This window comes from Pelobates fuscus, chromosome 2, assembly GCF_036172605.1.
Source record: "Pelobates fuscus isolate aPelFus1 chromosome 2, aPelFus1.pri, whole genome shotgun sequence".
NCBI classification, from domain to species: Eukaryota; Metazoa; Chordata; class Amphibia; order Anura; family Pelobatidae; genus Pelobates; species Pelobates fuscus.
Window position 1 is genome coordinate 342,459,310 of NC_086318.1, and position 23,212 is coordinate 342,482,521.

The following is a 23,212-nucleotide window of genomic DNA, read 5'->3' on the forward strand; positions in this document are numbered from 1 at the left end:
GATTACCCACATCATAATTCCTCTCTGCCTTGGACATTTGTTTAGAAAAGAATCCACAAGGATGCAATGGCTTGTCAGGAGACTCTCTTTGGGATAAGACAGCACCTACCCCTATATCGGAAGCATCAACCTCAAGTATATATGGCAATGAGGGGACAGGATGCTGTAAAATAGGGGCAGAGGCGAACGTAGTTTTAAGAAAGTCAAAAGCCTGAAGTGCCTCAGTAGACCAGACACGTGTATTGCCATCCTTTTTAGTCATACGAGTAATAGGCGCTACTATAGACGAAAAACCTTTGATAAAACGTCTATAATAATTAGAGAAACCCAGAAAACGCTGGATGGCTTTTAGACCTTGCGGCAGAGGCCATTCTATGACTGCAGCGAGCTTCTGGGGATCCATCCGAAAACCCTCGGCGGAAATCAAATACCCTAGAAACTGGACCTCGGACTGGTCGAATAGACATTTTTCTAATTTGCAATAAAGACCATTAGCAAGAAGGGTCTTCAGAACTGTTGTAACATGTCTGTGATGAGCGTGAATGTCAGTAGAATATATTAAAATGTCATCCAAGTACACAATAACAAATGAGTGAATAAAGTCCCTTAAGACATCATTAATAAATTCTTGGAACACTGCTGGGGCATTGCAAAGCCCAAATGGCATGACGGTATACTCATAATGACCTGACCGAGTGTTAAAGGCTGTCTTCCATTCGTGGTCCTTTTTAATACGTATCAAATTGTATGCTCCTCTAAGATCTAATTTGGTGAATACCGTAGCATGTTTGAGCCTGTCAAACAATTCTGTTATTAGAGGTATAGGGTAAGCATTTTTGATGGTGATCTTGTTAAGACCTCTATAATCAATGCAAGGTCTTAAATCACCTTCTTTCTTTGATACAAAGAAGAACCCCGCTCCAGCCGGAGAAGAGGATCTTCTAATAAATCCCTTGTCTAATGACTCTTTAATGTACTCCTCCATGACACGGTTTTCTTGAACCGATAGGGGGTACACCCTGCCCTTAGGAGGTATAGTACCAGGCAACAAATCAATAGCACAATCGTAGGGTCTGTGAGGCGGTAATTTGTCAGCCTCTCTTTTATCAAAGACAGTCTTTAAAGTTAAATACTGAGAGGGTATTGTCGTAGATAAAGGAGGAACAGTAGGAACGTTAATAGAATTCACAGGCGTGACTTCAATAGTACATGACTCATGGCAGGCTTCACTCCATGATTTTATCTGCCCTGTCTCCCAGTCAAAAATGGGATTGTGGGCACGTAACCATGGATACCCTAACACCAACTGTGAAGAGGGAGAGGTGATGACCTGGAACCGAATGGTTTCATAGTGTAGAACCCCTGTGTACATGTGTAGCGGTGTAGTCTCGTGAGTAACAACAGGAGATATCAATGGTCTACCATCTATGGCCTCAACGGCCAAGGGTATCTCCTTCTCTCTGATGGGAATATTGTTTCTCTTTACAAAACCAGAGTCTATAAAGTTCTCGGCTGCCCCAGAATCAACCAGGGCGTCTATGTTTTCAACTATACAACTCTCTCCCATATGTAAAGAAACAGGGAGAAGCAGTCGGTTAGGAGGCAATGTAGGAGACTTAGAAATCACACCCAAGGCCAGTCCCCTATAAGGTCTTAGGTGCGAGAGTTTTCCGGGAGCAGAGGACACTCCTTTACCATATGGTCTCTCTTACCACAATATAGGCAGAGTCCCTCCCTTCTCCTATGTAATTTCTCAGTATCTGAGAGTTTGGCAACCCCTAATTGCATAGGTTCCTCTTCAGATACTTTAACACTCTCCGGTATATTAACTCTGGGTTGAATAGGTGTAACAAAACGTCTATTCCTGTTCTTAGTATAGAGCCTGTCACGAATCCTATTATCTATATCGATGAGGTAGTCAATAAGGTCCTCTAAGGCAATAGGAAGCTCCTTAGCTGCTACCTCATCCAATATAGAGTCTGATAAACCTTCCATGAAGGCCGTAGTTAACCCATTATTGGTCCAATCGACCTGTGAGGCAAGGGTACGAAACTGTATAGCGTAATCAGCCACAGACCTAGAACCCTGTTTAACCCTCATTAATGCTCTAGCGGCATTCTTAGACCTTTTCATAGTATCAAAAGTTCTGCGAAAAGCTGTTAGGAAACTGTGAAAGTTATGCACCATAGGTCCATTAGCCTCCCAAATAGGGTTTGCCCATTCAAGTGCTTTGTCGGTAAGTTGGTGCATAAAGAACCCAACTTTAGACCTCTCTGTGGGAAATGAACGTGGATACATTTCGAAATGAAACTCTATTTGGTTAATGAACCCTCTGCATGTCTTAGAATCCCCTCCATACCTAGGAGGAGGCGTTAAATGTGCTGTAGCGTTAGGCATAGTCGATACTTCAGGAAGCAGGGGTGCAGGAGGGTTAGGTGCGGTTGCTGGAATGGTTCTAGCTAAGAGCGTCTGGAGAGCCTGAGCTATTTGATCCATACGGTGATCCTGCTCTACAAATCTAGCCTCATGGGTCGCCATCTGTTGAGCTAAATCTGCGGGGTCCATGGCCCTATCGTAATGTAACGAGTATATACCCCTACACGCAGGATCCAGCCTAACAGAAGACAGTACAGAGGAGAGATACGTCTACCGGACCTTAGAGTGGCCGGACTCGACGTAATAGGATAAGACAGAGTCAGGAACGATCCGAGGTCAAGGGCACAAAGAGACAGCGTAAACGAAAACTAGCCGGGGACTGGTACACAGGAATCAGCAAGCCGGCAAACAGTACAGAATAGGATAAAGCGAAAACGAAGTCAGAATACAAAGCCAAGGTCAAATACGGAGAAACACAACTGAACACAACAAGCACTAAAGGGAACTGTAGCAGAAACCACGATAGGGCAAGGAACTAAGGGAAAAGGGTAAGTATAAGTAGCCTTCAAACTAATATGATTGGCTCCTGTCACTTCCACTCCCCCAACAGGTAAGTGTATGGGGTGATTGGCATGACAGGAGCCAATGGGAGCCTTTTTGCAATTTAGGCTCCCACTGTCTCTTTAAGAGCGCGCCCGAGATTCGCGGCGCGCTCTTAGCTGCAGGCGGGACACGTGACCGCTTCTCGCGGTCACTGCCCGCCTTCCTGTCTGAACAGTCGGACGAGCCGCGCGCGGCTCGTGCAGCCGCAGGACCGCGCGCGGCTTGAAGAGAGGACCGCGTCCGGCCCCCGGATAGGGTAAGTACCGCTACAGCTTCATAATGGAACTAGTGTATTAACGCTTCACTCTCCCCCTACTCACTTCCTTGCCTCACATTTTGCACTTGGTCTTCTGGAAGACACTCAAAGTGATGCCAAATTTTGTTTTGGCACAATACTTTGGCCCCCACCCTTCACCTTGTGGCATATGAAGATGCAGGTGGATTTCTATTGATGTCAGTGTAATCTGTACCCTGGTACATGGTTGAATAATGCTTATGGAAATGTTGGGAGTGGTGGTACTGGTGATATTGATGTTGGTGGTATTGGTGGTGTTGGCAAAGGTAACATTAAGAGAGGGTGAGCAACCTGTGCCAGTGGTAGGTGCAGCTGATGTCACAACTGTCTCTGTTGGACTAGGCGATTCTAAAGCAGGTACAGATGGACTTGGAGATTGTGGAAAAGGTGCAGTCGGTGAGTGCCCACTAACTGCTGGAGAAAATACTGGGCTGCTGCATGTTCTCTCCACACTCTCCTCTTCAAGTATATACTGGCACATGGAGGCCTGAAAATCGAAATATTGTTTGAATTACAGTTTGGTCCAAAACAAATCTACAAGTCTAATTATAATATACATAGGAACTCAGGTTGATCCAATGATAAATCTGACTTTAATTATATAGTCAATGGGGGATTTTCCCATTTTGTTACACAACTAGCAATTGCTTAAAACATTTTTTATTTTTATTTTTGTATATCAACAACATACAAAGAAATGTGAAAGGCTGAACTCGGTGGTCTTTTTTTCAGTTTTATCTTTTCTTTGTTTACAATTCTTAATTTTAAAAAATATTTATGGTTCATATTATCAGCATCATCTGCTCCACAATCCCTCTACTTCAGTGTAAGATTTCATGACTTTTCTCAAAGGGGACATCAAGCTTCTAGGAGAATGTGCTGTGACCATAAAACACTACTTGATAACTTTCCAGTGCTTAGTTCTCTGTCACGTTCTTGTTTCCTCAGAGCTCCCTGCAGAAGCTGCAAAGCCTGGAGCAAACACAGGAACAGTACTTATTTTAATATATTGGTTTTGCTTATATCTAATCAATTGCATTGCCTACCTAATGCATGGTAGAAAGAATGGATCCCGTTTAGCCTGTTGTGTCCCTTTAAGATAAGTAGAATATTTTGATGTTAGATTGTGAAAACATTACACATAATATACATTCACACTTACCCAACAATTTAAGCACTAAATAAATAAACGTATGTGATAGCAAACTCTAGGTTTTCTAAAACTTCAATTTACTAGTCAATAGTCAGGTTGCAATGCATTCGTAAATATGTATGTCCTGAATATCTCTGACTAACTGTATATGCTAAAAAATGCTATTAAACAAGCCTGCCAGTTTGAAGGGGGTTTTTTTTGTCCGAAGATGTGCAGGTATTCTAATGTTCTTTAAAAAAGGTTTGACACATCTAGGTCACTTTCAGACTTATCTGAAGCTGGATATTTTAGCACACACCAGATTCCACAGAATAAAGATGCTCTTGAAAAAGACAAATGGTAATACAGTTGTTTGATCTGACAGTGCAGTGCTTTAAAAGCCTGCAAAGTCTTATGGGTTTGCATTTCAACAAGGCAGGGTATTACCAATTTCAGTGCTGAGTGAATGTATATGACACATTGAAAAATATACTTTGCTATTTTGCTGATTTCCAGAAGGGGCAGACGACATATACCATCTGAAGAACATTTTGAGGGTTATTTACTAAACTGAGCATTGCCGGGAGCTCAAAGTGCTTACAAAGTAAATTTCAAAAAATAGGCTAAAATAGCCAAATTACAAAAATTCTGTCAATTCTGTCATTCTGCAATCAGAAGTCAATTCTATTTTCAGTTTGACTGTTATGGTCTTAAAGGAACACTTTGCATTAGGAATACAAAAGTGTATTCCCAACGCTATAGTGTCCCTCTGCCATAATCCTAATGTCCACCCCTCCTCCCATCCATGTGTTGATTAGTTTAACCCTTGAAACCCTTACCTCTCTACAGTATCTAGGTCCCTAGGCTCTGGCTTTGCCTCCTCTGACATCAGCAATGGGGAGTACCTGTGGGGTGAGCGCTGTGCGCGCATTAGGTCTTCCCCATAGGAAAACATTGGATCAATGTAAATCCATCTGAATATAGTAAGCGCCTCTGTTGGCTGTCTGGGAGACAGAAAGTAGATTCAGGATTAACCCTGCAATGTAAATATTGCCATTTCTCTGAACCGGCAATGTTTTACAGTACAGGGCTAAGATGATAGGGACACGGCACCCACGCCACTTCAAAAAGATGAAGGGGTCTGGGTGCTTCTACTGTCCCTTTAAATTTGAATTCCAATTAAGGCTCACTTTAGTATATCATTATTTTAGTGTTAACATCTTTATTAATAAGATTACACAAATATTTTATTTATTACTCGATTAAAGAAATATTGGGAGAATCAACAGTTTTAGGGATTTATTGTATCTTTAGCTTGCAATATTTCACTCAGTGTCTAAACGTGATTTAGATTTTCTGGCTAATAGTATGCTGCATGCTACCCTATGCAACATTCTTAGATTCATGTGACATAATCCTGTGGTTTCACTTTTCTGTGTTTTTTTTATTTTTAAAGGGACACTAAGCACCATAACCATTACAGGTGTCCCTGCAGTCTCAGCAGTGTAAATAATGCCTTTTCTGAGTTTCGCGGGATCCTTCCTAGTACTCGGTATATCTAATGCATGAGTTAGAGTGCTCCCCTGACAAAGCTCTTGGCAGATGAATCAAGCTAAAGAGGGTTCCCAGGGTGAAGATGTGGCCACAGGAACCTAGCCAGAGGTGTCACCTCCTGAGATTTTTTCAAAATATGCAATGACCCCAGAAATCTGCCTTACAATCATTGACACAATTTAATATGAAACACAGCATCAGTATACTGGAAACAGTGGTTTCACTTTTCCTTCTATTTTTCATTCTTACAATGTTATTTATTTATTTTTTTCAGTTTCACTATTTATTCACCTTTTTATTTTTATTATGTTTTTATGCTATGGTTTATGTATTCCAGTTACTAGTATGTTTTTCATCTTACAATACTATCATGAGTTTAGAGCACAAACTTGTACACATCTCTCCAGTTAATGTATTTTACACTTTTGGTATTTGTGTTATATTATTTTGTTTACACGTTTTAGACACTTTTGTAGATATGCACATGATTAGTTGTGTTTACTGTCTCACTCAGGTCACCTTGATGCTCTCCAGTTTTTTTTCCCCTTTGGATTTCAGGGAGGTTCAAGTCATTATAGGAAACCACTTTACCAGTTCTGAGAAGAGGTTGAAACTGTTTATGATAAAACCTAAGGATCTCAAAACTCCCTACACAAGTATATCGGACAACTAAAAATGAAGATGAAGGGAACAGAACGTGCACCCTAACACTCACCTAATCTCTGCTCTTACTGCCTTTCAATCATAAGTTTCCATTACATCAGGGCTTAAAGTTTACACTCGCCCACTTGTCATTGGCGAGTGAAAATTCATCCTTGGCAAGTAAAAATTCAAATCTGCCTACTGTGTCATGGACTTTCCAGGTTTGAGTAACTATTAGACCTGTCTAGCAGAGTACTTCAAATGTGTTGCTGTTGTTGAAAATGCTTTTATTACTGATATATAGTAATATACTATATATAGTATTTTACAAAGCCCCACTAGAGATTTGCATGTGATGCACAACACCTACATATCTATAGAAAAAACAGTATATCACCACAGTGTCAATGTGTATAGTGAATACTAAGTATAAAATATACTTATCTTTTAAGTTAAATTGAACAGCCTCCTAAGATCATTACCCAAAAAATGACCTTATATTGCAGAATATACGGAAAACCAAAATGTTTGGGATACGGCTGTATAAATCTAAACAAGGAACATAAACAATATATAGTGTAATACAGTTATTATAAATAGATATGCACTCGATTGAATACACTCACAAGATAAAGGCGTTTACTGTGCTCAAGAGTGCCTCCCCCGGTGTTGGTCCAATATGAAACAAGACTCCAGTAGGTGAAGGTATAAAAATAAGCAGCTTTATTGTAAAAAGGTGAACAATCACCCATAAATGGTAAAATGAAGAAAATAGGTCCTACGCGTTTTGTTCCAAACCTTGGAACTTCCTCAGGGACCATAAAGCAATAAAACACCTATATATCTATGCCTTTTTTTCTTTGTCGTTAAAAGTGTAATTGTTTTTTTTTTTAATGTGAGAGAGTAATAACATTTGTTGTCAGTACCTCAATGACACATGGTGTGTTTTACTACCAAAAAAAATATTCTAACCTATTGCGGTCAGAATATGACTTTATCACAGATGGAGTTTTAAAATGAATTCATTTAACTGGCAGCATGTTGGCACATTCCCACAGAGTGATATAAAAGAAGGATATGTTCATTTATAGGTTTTAAGATGGGCTGATATTTTACTTGGTTGGGTGCCAGTATAGAAGTCTAACATTTTCATGCCAAGTTCAAAAATAATGTTAAGTAATGTGAAGGTAAAAGAACTGAAACATTTTACTTTACATTTCTGTTTATAGCATCCAATATTTGTGTACGTTTTCACATTACACTTCTCTGAACATATTTTTCAACATATTTTCATGTGTCGTTGGCAAACAAAAAAGGAAAAAAAAAATCACAGGTTCCAACTTAACGCAATGCAGCAACATTTCATTTTACTACAAGCTAAAGTGAAAATTACTTTTTCCATTTAAATGGCTGCCTATGTCCTTTGGATTCCGTTAGAGTACATTGTTTTCATATTTTTTCTTTGTAAACTTTGTCAACGATCTTCAATATGACAGTTTTTGTTATTTTTCTTTGTCTCAATTTATAATTTCTGGAGTAGGCAAGAAAGTATTTGGTGACCTGCTAACCTCTAAATCACTCATGTATGCATTGTGGTTTTGTTAATCTTGAAGCACAACCAAGAAATATCGAATACAGAGTAGAACTAAGAAAATAACAAATATGACACAGTCCTTCATTTTCATCTAGTCTTACTTTGCTTTTTTCTTTTATTATCTGAATATTAATATGTTTTCTCTCACTTTCTAACATGTATAGGGGTATAGCAAATAAATGGCAGGTGGCAGGATTTAAGAATTTAGTTGTAGGAGAATTATATTAGCAGCAATATTCTAAATGATTCTGATAAATGTAAAGAAATGCTTGGGTTGCAATAGTTTGACTTTTTTTTTACTTCTATTTTAAAGCTCATCCCACTATGTAGATTAAAGATGAAATCAGTGTTCTTCTATGACGTTGCACCTCAGTAGTAGACTTGAGTTTGTAATATAAGAGAAGGTCATGAATGTGCCAAGCGTAGTCTGTGTTTCCTCTCTTCAGATGTAGCAATCAATTGCTGGGTGCAAGGTAAAGAAGAATGGAGGAGAGATCCAGAACGGAATGGTCTAAAAGAGATATATTTGTAGGAGCAGGTCCAACTTTACACTGTGTGAGTGTGTGAGAATGTATTTAATGAAGAATATGGGCACAGCTGTGTTGGCAAAAGTAGATCAAGCCTGGTGTTACCCACAGGATATTCAGAACTTCATTATATGTATTGAGTATATGCCAGTTTTGGCAGAGTTTCTGTTTAGTCATCTTAACTGGTCCCACTATTATTTCACTACTATTGAAAAACTATTTATAATTCATTAGAAGTTGGTTTATTGCTCTATGCCTTTACCCACATATAGTGGGGTTGCATGAATTTACGTAGAATAGGTTTGGAAAAGATCTTATCGGCTGCTTCAAAACAAATATATTGTCAGCTCATGCAGAAACTTTGAGTTGTAATGCCCCTGAAGTCCTGGTTGCTCTGCACTAAGGATAGAAATGTTTGCTAACATAAATAGGTAGGTGGAGGAGTGGGTGACTGTGTTGTATTATCAGTTCATGCAATCACCAAGGCCATGCAACGTTTCGGCCCTCTTGGTTTCTTTGTCAAGCCATTGTTCTGACTGTTCTGCTTTTAGTGATAAGGATAGAAATGTTTGCTAACATAAATAGGTAGGTGGAGGAGTGGGTGACTGTGTTGTATTATCAGTTCATTCAATCACCAAGGCCATGCAACGTTTCGGCCCTCTTGGTGACTTTTGTCAAGCCATTGTTCTGACTGTTCTGCTTTTAGTGATCCTTTAAACCCGGAGCGTAGTACAGAGATTCATTTTACTCTGATCATAGACAGGGCAACCATAGCAGGAATGAGAACAGACGTCTGCAGTGAATCTAATGAGTAAGCGTGTGATGTGGGTGGCTTCATGATGTGGGTGACCTCCTTAGAGGTCCACAGCAATCATAATAAAGTCATTTATCAAAACCAACAGATGGGCTAGTTCCAAAGTGTATCATGGGATTGTGCAAGGGTTTCTAAACATTCCCATGCTCTTTAATTCTTGCAGATTAAAGAGACTGATTTTTTTTGTGTAACAGTAGCTTGTTTAAAAAAAAACACTGCTACATTATACACGTGTTTTACTGGCATTTATCGTAATATGTTATTTGGGGCATGACTAAACACCATACACAAGATGTTATAGTATGCATGCTGATAATCTATATAAGGAATATGGCCTTGCAATAAAACATTATCTCTTTTTACGCAAGTCACTGAAGACCTGCATAACATATTTTGTTTATGAATCCAAATGTATTTGCTAAGAAGTGACATACAGCAGATTTCACTTAGAATCATAACATTATTTACATTATGTGTCCCTGAATTATCGAACTGCCCTTAAATACTCCTCACTGTTTGCATGGCAACCTGTTTTCTGTGCGCAGTGTCTGTGCACTGGGAGAATCAGATGCAGAACCTAAATGGTCCCAGCATTAAAGTAGATGGCAATGCAGATCTATTTATCACAGAGCACTGCAACAAGCACGTTTTAGTGAGCAAGAGTTCTCATGCGTTCTACCCAGTGTATACCACATACAAGTTCTACAAATACCATAACCTCCGTTTGTCACAGCCAATAAATGCTGAGAATTTCTGATTCATTCGCACGTTTCTGGTGAGAACAATTGACATCACTTACTGTTTCAGTAGGTGTCTCCAGCAAGTTTCTCACATAAACTGCTTGCGAAAACACTGAATAATTGTAATTTGTGTTAGAAGACATACATTTGAATAGAGATCACCAGGCAGAGTGTAAATATTTTCTGCTGCATATTTGATTGTCACACTGAACACAGAGACATTCAACAATAAGATAGCGCCACCTACTGTTCAGCATTTTACAACTGGTACTACAGCTCTGCAAAAGGGTCACTTTCATTTGCTTTCTCAAATAACAAACTGTGTTCCAGATTTACCCAATGTTATGTGCTAAGAGATGGACTTCTCATTTCCCCATTCCTCCATGTGGATTTCTTCTGCTCTCCTTTCTCTGAATATAAAAAAAAAAACAAGAGAACTCTAACCTCCTTAATTAGTTCAATGCTTTGATTAACACAAATGGCAAATATTTGGAAAACCTAGCATTTTAAATTGGAAAACGTATTTAACTGAACGATTTCTACCTCTGCCAATGTGGATTTCCCACAATTTCTTAGATTAAAGAAAAAATCTGTAGTCCTCATCGCCATGGATTGTTATGTACTATACTTTTTGCTTAATGTTAAAGTCCTTGATTATTTAATTTTTCTGAAATAATCCGTCAAACTGTCCTATTTCAGTATTTTACATTTGTATTGAAGGTTCTACGTATGTATTCTTCTCATGTACTGCCTAGGAACAGTATAGAAAGATCATGTGTGTACCCTTTGTTTTCCTCCCTAATTTATTTTAAAAAAACTGGAAGAAAAGGGAAATTAGAGAATTTTTCCTATCGGCTACTTTGGCTTTAAATTTGAAATGTTCATTGAATTTACGACTGATCACTTTAGAGAATTACCCTGTATATTTGTACCTCTGAATTTTTGATTATTATTTTTTTGGGGGGGGGGGGGGATTCTGCATAGGTTTCATTTTCTCCGAGGCTTCCCTGTACCACCAGAGAGATTTATGGTTTGTCTAGTTTACAAAATAATGTCATAGATTGCCTTTTTAATTCATTCACAATGTGAATTTAATAGTTTTTAAGAAATTCTGTGTTTATACATTTAATTCCTTAGTTGATGACCTGTTTTGTTGCCGAATTTTCGTCAACTGTGTAGATGTCTTGCTGTAGTATTAAAGGAACACGCCATTGATTTCTTTAATCAGTTATCATATATATCCCTCAAGAAGACATGCATCTATTTTTCTGTATGTTTTCATTGGTGTTACATGGGAAAAAAAACAGCACGATTGCTACAGACCTGCTGTCTGCAGTCTTTGCAAGCCCTCCCCTTCACCCCAGGCCCAGACTTTTAATCTGTGCCAAGGAATACACAGAAAATAGGCATCTCACTGAGAAGTCTCTATGCTGGAGACGCGATTGCATGTAAGCAGCATATACACAATAAACTGTAACGAGAAGTGAGGAGAGAGGTTATAAAGGATAAAGACACCTATGAAGAATCATTGGACTATAAATGGTAAAGGGAAAATAAAGATATGTGGGTACAAACAGCAAAGACAGATAGAATAACAAAGACGAAAAGGGAAAAACAAAAAAGGATACAAAGTGCTCATTTACAACCTTGACAGTAAATAGCTGCTGTAAGCTATTGCTATTAACCCCTTCACTACTAACCACTTTTTGTTTAGAAAAACATTTATTTGAAACAAATGATCCATGCTAGCACATAAAGTATAATAAAACAGCAATTTTGTACACAGATTGCTTTACATGGCAACTTGAAAATTAAAAGTATTCAAATAGAGATTTTAGAGACATGTTTTATTTTATTTTCCATTCATTTGTTTGTCTTCCTTTTTAGAATTTATTTGAGGAATGAAAAGCTTTAGACAGAACACAGTGTCCTTATCTTACTATATTTCACAGTGTCTTTAAATAGTAGTATAAATGAAAATATACATATTTGCCACATACAGTAGGTGTGACAAAAATAGATAAATACCATTAAACAAATAGACTGTCTATAGTTATTTGTAAGGACCATAAAGGCATTGCTAACAACATAGCTTACTGATGATAGCAACAGAATGTGAAAATATTCTCTGCAGTTAAATCATTTATATATATATATATATATATATATATATATATATATATATATATATATAAATATTTTTTTTCAAAATAAAGGTATTGGCAATTTTTATCACTCTCTGGAACGCTTATGTAAAAGTAAAAGAGTGAAGTTTAATCACCCAATCTCTTCTCTGAATGTAGGAATGGTAGGACCCATTGAAACTTCCATTGTTGTTTTTGAAAAAAATTGAAGTTCTAATTTTCAGCACACTTGCTTATAGCATTGGCTTATAGCAGGTAATCATTAATGAAGTATAAATTAGGGTGACTGAGGCTTTATAGGCTAAATTGAATTTTGAAAGTTTATGAAAGTAAAAACATTTATACTTGAATGTGGATGTAAAGCAGATAACATCAGCCAGTAGCTTGTAGCAGCTACACATAACAACCAGGCTTACAACTTTAAGTAATTTTTTTGTAGCTTACTACTAATAATGAAAGAATGCATAGAAATGGTGGAGCAATATTGCGATAGACGAAGCAAAAGAAAGGAGAGTGAAATAAAGAAGAAAAAGGGGAGGGGAGGTCAGGAGGAAAGGCAGTAAGTACTATTTAGGATAATACCTCTAACCTAAATGAGCAAGTTTTATATACAGAATCAAAAAGGACTGTGCTATCCCTATAGTAAGGATACCCAATAAGTGTGGGTACAATACTATATCAAGGAACTATTAACTCATAACAGCATATAAAAATGTAAAAATAGAATAACAACCAACCTTGACTTGTATACAAATGAATAATTTATAAATATTCTTAAACTGAACTGAAAAATGCATGTTCCGGGTGTGCCCCCTATCCCCTTTTTTTCTCATTTTATTAACTCTGTCCCCCTAGCTCCCATTCATAGGTGTCTATTAAATTAATAATAAATAGGGGTGACCTAATATACCCAAGCATCCACGCATGATGACTAAAATAAAATATACAAAGGGGGGTGGACATGCAACTGTTCAACAATTGTGGCACAGTCCCCCCTCCACATTGGGGGGGGGGGGGTGGAAGGGAGGGAACATAATTATTACGTAATTAATTGTCCACCTCCTGTTTTATCATTTGAAGACTCTACCTGATGCCCACAGGTGGGAGTACATGGGTACCTGCACCATCTCCCCTCATATGTTAAAAGTGACTGAATACCTGGCTAGGCTTTTATTACAGCAAACAGTCACTGGCAAGCATGATCCCACTCACAGCATGGTGGGGGAATAAGGGAGGTGTAAAACCTCCCTTGTAATAATGTGGTGGTAATATTGAAAAAAAATGGTTATTCTTTCAAAAAAAAAAAAAAAATGCCAAAGCACATTTATCAGATAATTTATCTCGAGCAGCAGGCTCATTAGAATTAAATCAATGCCCAACTGTTCTTCTTTGAATATTATAAATGTTGGGCAGTATAATTTTTTTTTTTTTTTTTTACAAAATTATTTAATAAATCAAGACATTTCTGGGAATTGAAAAAATAATTACATTTAGGAAGAAAAAAATTGTAACATTTTTAATTCAGGTGCTTTTTATGCTTGGTTATTTCCGCTAAACTTGCAAATTTCCCATTCTCAGCAGTACCCAGTTTAGCGCATAACTTTATCAAAATGTAAACTAACTGTTTTTAATGTTTAAATTCAGTTATCTGGATACTGCTTTTTTTTTGGATTATAGGTTACACTAAAAAACGTAAAATCATAATGAATCTTAATTTTCTTTACTTTCTTCTGAATGTGTAAATGTAGTAAAATAGCATAAAATTATTTGCGTGATTAGTGCGCTTACTTTACATATCTATATGCAATCTCCTTGGTACAGATTAATTACATGCAAATAGAAAAATAAGCATTGATTGATTTGAAGCAGAATGCAGGAAGGCAATTTGCATTGTTGATAACATTTCAAGAAGAAATTAGTCATGTAGGGTCAAATATGAACGCCTTTGAAATTTTCTGTCTATGATAATTATTCCACCATCGTGCAAAGCTTAAATCAGTTCAATTATATATCCAATTTAGGAAAATAACCTCCCATTTAGGCACCAAGAAATGTATTCCATTTTTTTCTTGTTTAATGGTCTTGGGAAAAAAATCCTAAAGGAACACTGCAACTTTATATGTAGAAAATTAAAATGTATCATTACATATGGCATGATTAAAACACGCAAGGAAATGATATATATTTCTCTATTCTATTCACCTGTATGTCTTACAATGAAATGCAATCATCTAATGGGGCATATTAAGCACTATAGCCAGTGCATCTGATTGCTATCTACTATGTATATGAATCGCTGGGTGTCATTTATCTGTAATTATGTGAAACTGGCATTAGTCTAGTGGACAAAAAACAGTAGGTTCAATTAAAACCAGTAGGCTCAATTATTGATTGCTATGTAGCAATCATGATCAGAGGTAAGATTTTTAAAAAAAGATTTCCAGTGTCAAATTTTTCGCCATAGGAAAGCATTGATTAATTGCTTTCCAATGGGGAGGTCTAATGCGCACGTGGCGTTTGCGGTGTATGCCCATTAGCACCCGCTCATTGTGGGACAGAGGAGGAGGCGGAGCCGAGACCTGCAGGATGTGACAACCCCCTCTTATAACATTGCAATCATGCAATCCCCCACACTCCCACTTTCTCTCTTAAGCATCCTTCGTCCCTTTGTAGTTAAGCCTTGTTGCAAAATAAAACATTTCCAAAAACCAACATCCTTACAAAGTCTCTAAAAAGAAAACAGCAAGAGAAGTTTATTGGTTACGAGATGGTTGTCAGCAGACAAGATGGCGGACAGCAGGTTACCAGCATATTCCATATCATCATTGGCTGAAGTTATTTGACAAAAATGGGGTTATCAATGTAGAGTGTGCACTTGTGGGCATGTCGGAGTCTAGGGTTGTTTATGTGGAACATCTACTCTTAATATAGACTTCTCACTTGAGCTCCTAGAAAGGTTGTGTGATGTCACCCATTCACTTATGTTTGGGTTTGTTTGAGCTTGGAGCCCCGAGGTACAAAGCATTTGTCTTGCTACTGTGCTTGTCTCCTTCAGTCTCATTCCACTGACCTATATGAGACTGAGAGCTGCAGCCAAATCCTTTCCTTCTTACTCACACTCACTGTATCCACTTCTACCTCCATTCTTGGCTAATTACGAGGAGACATAATTGTATGAAAATATACCCCAACACGCAGGATTCAGCTAAACAGAAGACAACACAGAGGTGAGATACGTCTACCGGACCTTAGAGTGGCCGGACTCGACGTATATAGGAGAAGTACAGAGTCAGGAGCGATCCGAGGTCAAGGGCACAAAGAGACAGCGTAAACTAGGACTAGCCGGGGTCTGGTACACAGAAAACAGCAAGCCGGCAAACAGAACAGATAAGGATAAAGAGATAACGTATTCAGAAAACAAAGCCAAGGTCAAGTACGAAGGAACACAACTGAATACAACAAGCGCTAAAGGGAACTGAAACAGAAACCACGATAGGGCAAGGAACCAAGGGAAAAAGGTGAGTATAAATAGCTAAACAACTATTTTGATTAGTCCCTGTCATCTCCACGCCCCCAAAAGGTAAGTGTATGGGGAGTGTGGCAGGACAGGGACCAATGGGAGGCCTTTTCCAATTTAGGCTCCCACTGTCCCTTTAAGAGCGCGCCCGAGACCCGCGGCGCGCTCTTAGAGTCAGGCGGGACACGTGACCGCTTCTTGCGGTCACTGCCCGCCTTCCTGTTCCTGCCTTCGGATGAGCTGCGCGCGGCTCGTGCAGCAGCAGGACCGCGCGCGGCTCGAACAGAGGACCCCGGCCGGCCCCTGGAAAGGGTAAGTACCGCTACAATAATGCAATGTTCAAAGTAAGGGGATTTTTCAATTTGTAGATAGTGAAAGGATAGAATAAGTTAAAAACACAAATTTTAACCAAAACTTAGAATAAAAATACTATTTACAGTACAATGTCTTTAGACTGTTATTTCCATCTTTATAATGAGGAAAACACTAGTGAGTCAGTGGCACTTTGTAAAAAAAACAAAACAATGCTTCAGAGTTTTAACGATTAATGCTTCTTAATGTTACATGAGATGACAGTGTGAATGCACAAAATGACTTACAACCTAAAGGACAGGACATGAATAAGAAATCGATATTCTGCTGAATAAAATATTTAGCCAAGAAAAAAAACCTCAACATTTGCCTATGTAACAGTTTTCAGTAAAAAATTTTTTTTGCAATCTTTCAAATATTCTATATTGGGGGAAAAAATTTTATGTGAATGTTTTAAATTTCTACTGTATATAATGATAAATTATAATAAACTACTCTACACCATCACCATAAAATCATCATTCAAAAAGATGAGGGTGAATATCATAAAATGAACATTACTAAAATATATGGGAATTGATTTGCTAAACCTTGGTGCTATATTTTTCTGTTATCACAACAAATTTATGTCAAAATGATATTTACTAAATTATGTATCTCTTCCACAAAAAAAAATCTATAACACGCCACTCCATAACTCTCCACAGAAACTTCTATGCTTTTAGCTAGTTAGTAAATGGCATTGTAATTTTTGGTGCAAAACATATACCTAGTAAAATATACCAAACTTCAAGAATAGAGAGCTTTTAAAAGGACATTCTAAGTACTGATATGAGATGATCATGATGCTTGGGGTTTCTGTATTTTGCGCCCTAGGCAAGATCAGCTTCCTACACCGCTCACACCCAATTTTGTGTGTCTCTTTTTCCCCCAACTCCTTTGTGTCTCTTTTTCTCCTTCCCTCTGTGTGTCTCCTCTTTAGCCTGTCAAGGTCAAACTCCCTAACACACAAACTAAGGGGCTCAATGGGTACACAAAGCCAGACGTATCACCAGACTTTAGAATGGCCGGACATAACATATGAGTAAGTACAGCGAAAAGTATAGAATAGTCAGACAAGCCAAGGTCGGGATTGGAGATGGAAGAATAAATGTAAAACAAAGCCAAGGGTCAAGGATACAAGGCTAATGGATAAACGGGAAACAAACAGAAGTCAGATACCAGAAAGACACACTAACAAAACACACTCTCGGGCTACAAAAGACCATGACAGGGCAAGGGAGTGATATAAAAGGGAGGTATAAATAGTGCTAAGTGAGAGTGCTAGCCCAGATGTAAATTATGTTACTTCCCCTTTAATGGGCCAAAGACAAGGAAGGCGCACACCTGCTAGCTTGTCATTCTGGGCATGCACGTGCACAAGCTTGCACCCGCGATGTCAACCAGGCGTCGGCACACCGCAGGAGAGGAGAGCCTGTGACAGCATGGACAGCAGGACTGGAGCGGCGCCTTTGGACAGGAGGTATGACACAGCCCCTCTTTTTTCCCTCCAGCCCCTCTATGTGTCTCTTTTTCTCCCCACACCCGCTGCATGTCTCTATGTCCCCCAGCCCCACTTTGTGTCTCTTTAAGCCCCCAGGCCTTTGTGTGTCTCTTTGCCCCCCCAACTGCTCAGTGATTCTCTTTTCCCCCAGCCCCTCTGTCTGTCTCTTTGCCCTCCCAGGCCTTTGTGTGTCTCTTTGCCCTCTCAGTCCTTTAATGTTTCTTGTTGTCCCCTGCAGCCCCTCTGTGTGTCGCCTTGCCCTCCAGCCTCTCTGTGTGTCTCTTTATCCTCCTCAACCCCTATGTGTCTTTCTTTGTCATCCCGCCACCAATCAGAGTGTTATGAGTCAAATTACACAGTGTGGGAAAATTCCAAAGAACTTTCCCACGCTGTGTAAAATGACACAGAGCACTCTGGTGGATTTCAAACCAACCAATCAGAGTTCTGTGACAGGTAAATGTAGAGACTTACCTGTCAGTCTCTTCATTTACCTGTCAGAGCACTCTGATTGGATGGCTTAAACCCACCAATCAGAGTGCTCTGAGCCTAATTGCAGGGCGGGGCAAGGCTTTATAAGCCTTCCCCCGCCCTGCAGAGCTCAGTCTGCGCGGAGCCTTCCATGGTGAAGATGGATTATTATTTTTTGCGCTCGTTTTTTTTTTTTTTTTTTTTTAATTGCGTCGGTTATTATGGTTTTTTATTTGGCCTTTTTTGGGGCTGAAAAAAGAAGATTTTAGAAGAAAGAAAACATCCAATGGTATTTTTTTTCTTTTTCTTTACAGGTTCTTAGTTAAAGGTCCCCCCATTATTTTTATGGTGTTTTTTGGGGGGGTGACTAGGGGTTTGGGGACCCCTAGTCACCTGGGGGAGACATTTTTGTTAGGGCCCCCACCCGCCACTCAGGGGTGGGGGCCAGGGGGAGGACATTAGGTCCCCCCTTATTTTTGTTTAGGGCCCCCACCCACCGCTCAGGGGTGGGGGCCAGGGGGAGGACATTAGGTCCCCCCCAATTTGTGTTTAGGGCCCCCACCCACCGCTCAGGGGTGGGGGCCAGGGGGTGGACATTAGGTCCCCCCAATTTGTATTTAGGGCCCCCACCCACCACTCAGGGGTGGGGACCAGGGGGGAGGAAATTAGGTCCTCCCCCCTTACTTTTGTTTAGGGCCCCCACACACCGCTGAGGGGTGGGTGCCAGGGGGGAGGACATTAGGTCCTCCCCCCTTTCTTTTGTTTAGGGCCCCCACACACCACTCAGGGGTGGGGGCCAGGGGGGAGGACATTAGGTCCTCCCCCCTTACTTTTGTTTAGGGCCCCCACCCACCACACAGGGATGGGGGCCAGGGGGGACATTAGCCCCCCCAAACACAGGTTACTGGCTATGGGGGGATAATGTATAATAAACACAGGTTACTGGCTATGGGGGATAATGTATAATAAACACAGGTTACTGGCTATGGAGGATAATGTATAATAAAAAAAAAATAATACAAAAAAAAAATGTATGCAGCTTCCGAATTAATCTAAATTGTATGCTGTCTAGGAGGTGGGAGGGTCTGGGAAGGAGGGTCTGCTGCTGATTGGCTGGAATGTGTCTGCTGACTGTGATATGACGAATAGGGGGCGGACCGAACATCACATATGTTCGCCGTCCGTGGCGAACGCGAACACGCTATGTTCGCCAGGAACTATTCGCCAGCGAACCGTTCGGGACATCACTACTGGTGAACAGATCCCTCTGCTAGTTTGTGCAGGCTGAAATGCTCTCAGGAGTTTTTTCTCCCTGTAGACTCTTAGGCGCTCGCCGCTTGAATGACGCGTCTTTTATGTACTTAAAATATTTGACATCATGCCCGCCTTTAAAGTTACCATGCCATATTAAATCATTTGGAATCACACAGAGGATGTGAACCAATCAGTTAGTATGTTAGGCTTGTATTTGACTTTGTGTATTTCTGGTATCCTGACCCAGCTTGTTTCTGACCTTGAGTATTTTTGGTATTGTGACCCGGCCTGTTCCGTTTATATTAATTTCTATATACCTTGGCTATTCTTGACTGTCTATGTCTGTATTAATGGTAAGTTTGGCTGCTTAAAGGCCCGATAATACATCAATCTAGTACCTTGGCTTGTGGGATTTGCCATTGCTGTAAATCGGGGATATGACCCCCATGACATTCCTCTCCCTGACTGTAGGAATATTATTATTATTGCCATTCATATAGCACCAACAGATTCTGTAGTGCTTTACAATATTTTAAGAGGCGGGATTTTAACTATAAATAGGACAATTACAAGAAAACATACTGGAACGATAGGTTGAAGTGGACACTGCTCAAACGAGCTTACAGTCTATAGGAGGTGGAGTATAAAACACAATAGGACAGGAAATAGCAATCAAATAAGGTGGGAGTGAAGCAGAGCTGGAAGAGAGAGTAGAGTGTTGCCCTTTAGGAGAGAGCAAGAGACAGGTTTGTGAGGCAGAGGTTACTCTGGGAGACCATAAGCTTTCCTAAAGAGATGGGTTTAAAGGCACTTCTTAAACGATTGAAGTATAGGGGACAGTCTGATGGCGGTAGGCAGGCTGAAGGGAGCCGCCCGTGAGAAGCGGGTGCAAGCAGCGGACAGGAAAAGGTCATGGGCAGAGCGCAGAGACTGAGAAGGGGCATACCAATGGATCTGAGAAGAGATATAAGAGGGGCTAGAATTTGTCGATGCTTTATAGGTATGGGTTATCACTTTAACCCCTTAAGGACCAAACTACTGGAATAAAAGGGAATCATGACATGTCACACATGTCATGTGTCCTTAAGGGGTTAATTTAGCTCTTAAAGGATACAGGAAGCCAATGTAAGGACTGACAGAGGGGTTAGGTGTGAGAGGACCGACTAGAGAGGAAAATCAGTCTGGCTTTGTATTTTACACTTTTGGTATTTGTGTTATATTATTTTGTTTACACGTTTTAGACACTTTTGTAGATATGCACATGATTAGTTGTGTTTACTGTCTCACTCAGGTCACCTTGATGCTCTCCAGTTTTTTTTCCCCTTTGGATTTCAGGGAGGTTCAAGTCATTATAGGAAACCACTTTACCAGTTCTGAGAAGAGGTTGAAACTGTTTATGATAAAACCTAAGGATCTCAAAACTCCCTACACAAGTATATCGGACAACTAAAAATGAAGATGAAGGGAACAGAACGTGCACCCTAACACTCACCTAATCTCTGCTCTTACTGCCTTTCAATCATAAGTTTCCATTACATCAGGGCTTAAAGTTTACACTCGCCCACTTGTCATTGGCGAGTGAAAATTCATCCTTGGCAAGTAAAAATTCAAATCTGCCTACTGTGTCATGGACTTTCCAGGTTTGAGTAACTATTAGACCTGTCTAGCAGAGTACTTCAAATGTGTTGCTGTTGTTGAAAATGCTTTTATTACTGATATATAGTAATATACTATATATAGTATTTTACAAAGCCCCACTAGAGATTTGCATGTGATGCACAACACCTACATATCTATAGAAAAAACAGTATATCACCACAGTGTCAATGTGTATAGTGAATACTAAGTATAAAATATACTTATCTTTTAAGTTAAATTGAACAGCCTCCTAAGATCATTACCCAAAAAATGACCTTATATTGCAGAATATACGGAAAACCAAAATGTTTGGGATACGGCTGTATAAATCTAAACAAGGAACATAAACAATATATAGTGTAATACAGTTATTATAAATAGATATGCACTCGATTGAATACACTCACAAGATAAAGGCGTTTACTGTGCTCAAGAGTGCCTCCCCCGGTGTTGGTCCAATATGAAACAAGACTCCAGTAGGTGAAGGTATAAAAATAAGCAGCTTTATTGTAAAAAGGTGAACAATCACCCATAAATGGTAAAATGAAGAAAATAGGTCCTACGCGTTTTGTTCCAAACCTTGGAACTTCCTCAGGGACCATAAAGCAATAAAACACCTATATATCTATGCCTTTTTTTCTTTGTCGTTAAAAGTGTAATTGTTTTTTTTTTTAATGTGAGAGAGTAATAACATTTGTTGTCAGTACCTCAATGACACATGGTGTGTTTTACTACTAAAAAAAAATATTCTAACCTATTGCGGTCAGAATATGACTTTATCACAGATGGAGTTTTAAAATGAATTCATTTAACTGGCAGCATGTTGGCACATTCCCACAGAGTGATATAAAAGAAGGATATGTTCATTTATAGGTTTTAAGATGGGCTGATATTTTACTTGGTTGGGTGCCAGTATAGAAGTCTAACATTTTCATGCCAAGTTCAAAAATAATGTTAAGTAATGTGAAGGTAAAAGAACTGAAACATTTTACTTTACATTTCTGTTTATAGCATCCAATATTTGTGTACGTTTTCACATTACACTTCTCTGAACATATTTTTCAACATATTTTCATGTGTCGTTGGCAAACAAAAAAGGAAAAAAAAAATCACAGGTTCCAACTTAACGCAATGCAGCAACATTTCATTTTACTACAAGCTAAAGTGAAAATTACTTTTTCCATTTAAATGGCTGCCTATGTCCTTTGGATTCCGTTAGAGTACATTGTTTTCATATTTTTTCTTTGTAAACTTTGTCAACGATCTTCAATATGACAGTTTTTGTTATTTTTCTTTGTCTCAATTTATAATTTCTGGAGTAGGCAAGAAAGTATTTGGTGACCTGCTAACCTCTAAATCACTCATGTATGCATTGTGGTTTTGTTAATCTTGAAGCACAACCAAGAAATATCGAATACAGAGTAGAACTAAGAAAATAACAAATATGACACAGTCCTTCATTTTCATCTAGTCTTACTTTGCTTTTTTCTTTTATTATCTGAATATTAATATGTTTTCTCTCACTTTCTAACATGTATAGGGGTATAGCAAATAAATGGCAGGTGGCAGGATTTAAGAATTTAGTTGTAGGAGAATTATATTAGCAGCAATATTCTAAATGATTCTGATAAATGTAAAGAAATGCTTGGGTTGCAATAGTTTGACTTTTTTTTTACTTCTATTTTAAAGCTCATCCCACTATGTAGATTAAAGATGAAATCAGTGTTCTTCTATGACGTTGCACCTCAGTAGTAGACTTGAGTTTGTAATATAAGAGAAGGTCATGAATGTGCCAAGCGTAGTCTGTGTTTCCTCTCTTCAGATGTAGCAATCAATTGCTGGGTGCAAGGTAAAGAAGAATGGAGGAGAGATCCAGAACGGAATGGTCTAAAAGAGATATATTTGTAGGAGCAGGTCCAACTTTACACTGTGTGAGTGTGTGAGAATGTATTTAATGAAGAATATGGGCACAGCTGTGTTGGCAAAAGTAGATCAAGCCTGGTGTTACCCACAGGATATTCAGAACTTCATTATATGTATTGAGTATATGCCAGTTTTG

The 23,212-nt window shown here is 39.0% G+C and overlaps 1 protein-coding gene across 1 annotated transcript in view; it reads left to right on the top strand.

Moving 5' to 3' along the window:
* GRM1 (glutamate metabotropic receptor 1) overlaps positions 1 to 23,212 on the top strand; it is a 423,450-nt gene that overhangs the window by 196,883 nt on the left and 203,355 nt on the right. The window lies entirely within an intron of this gene.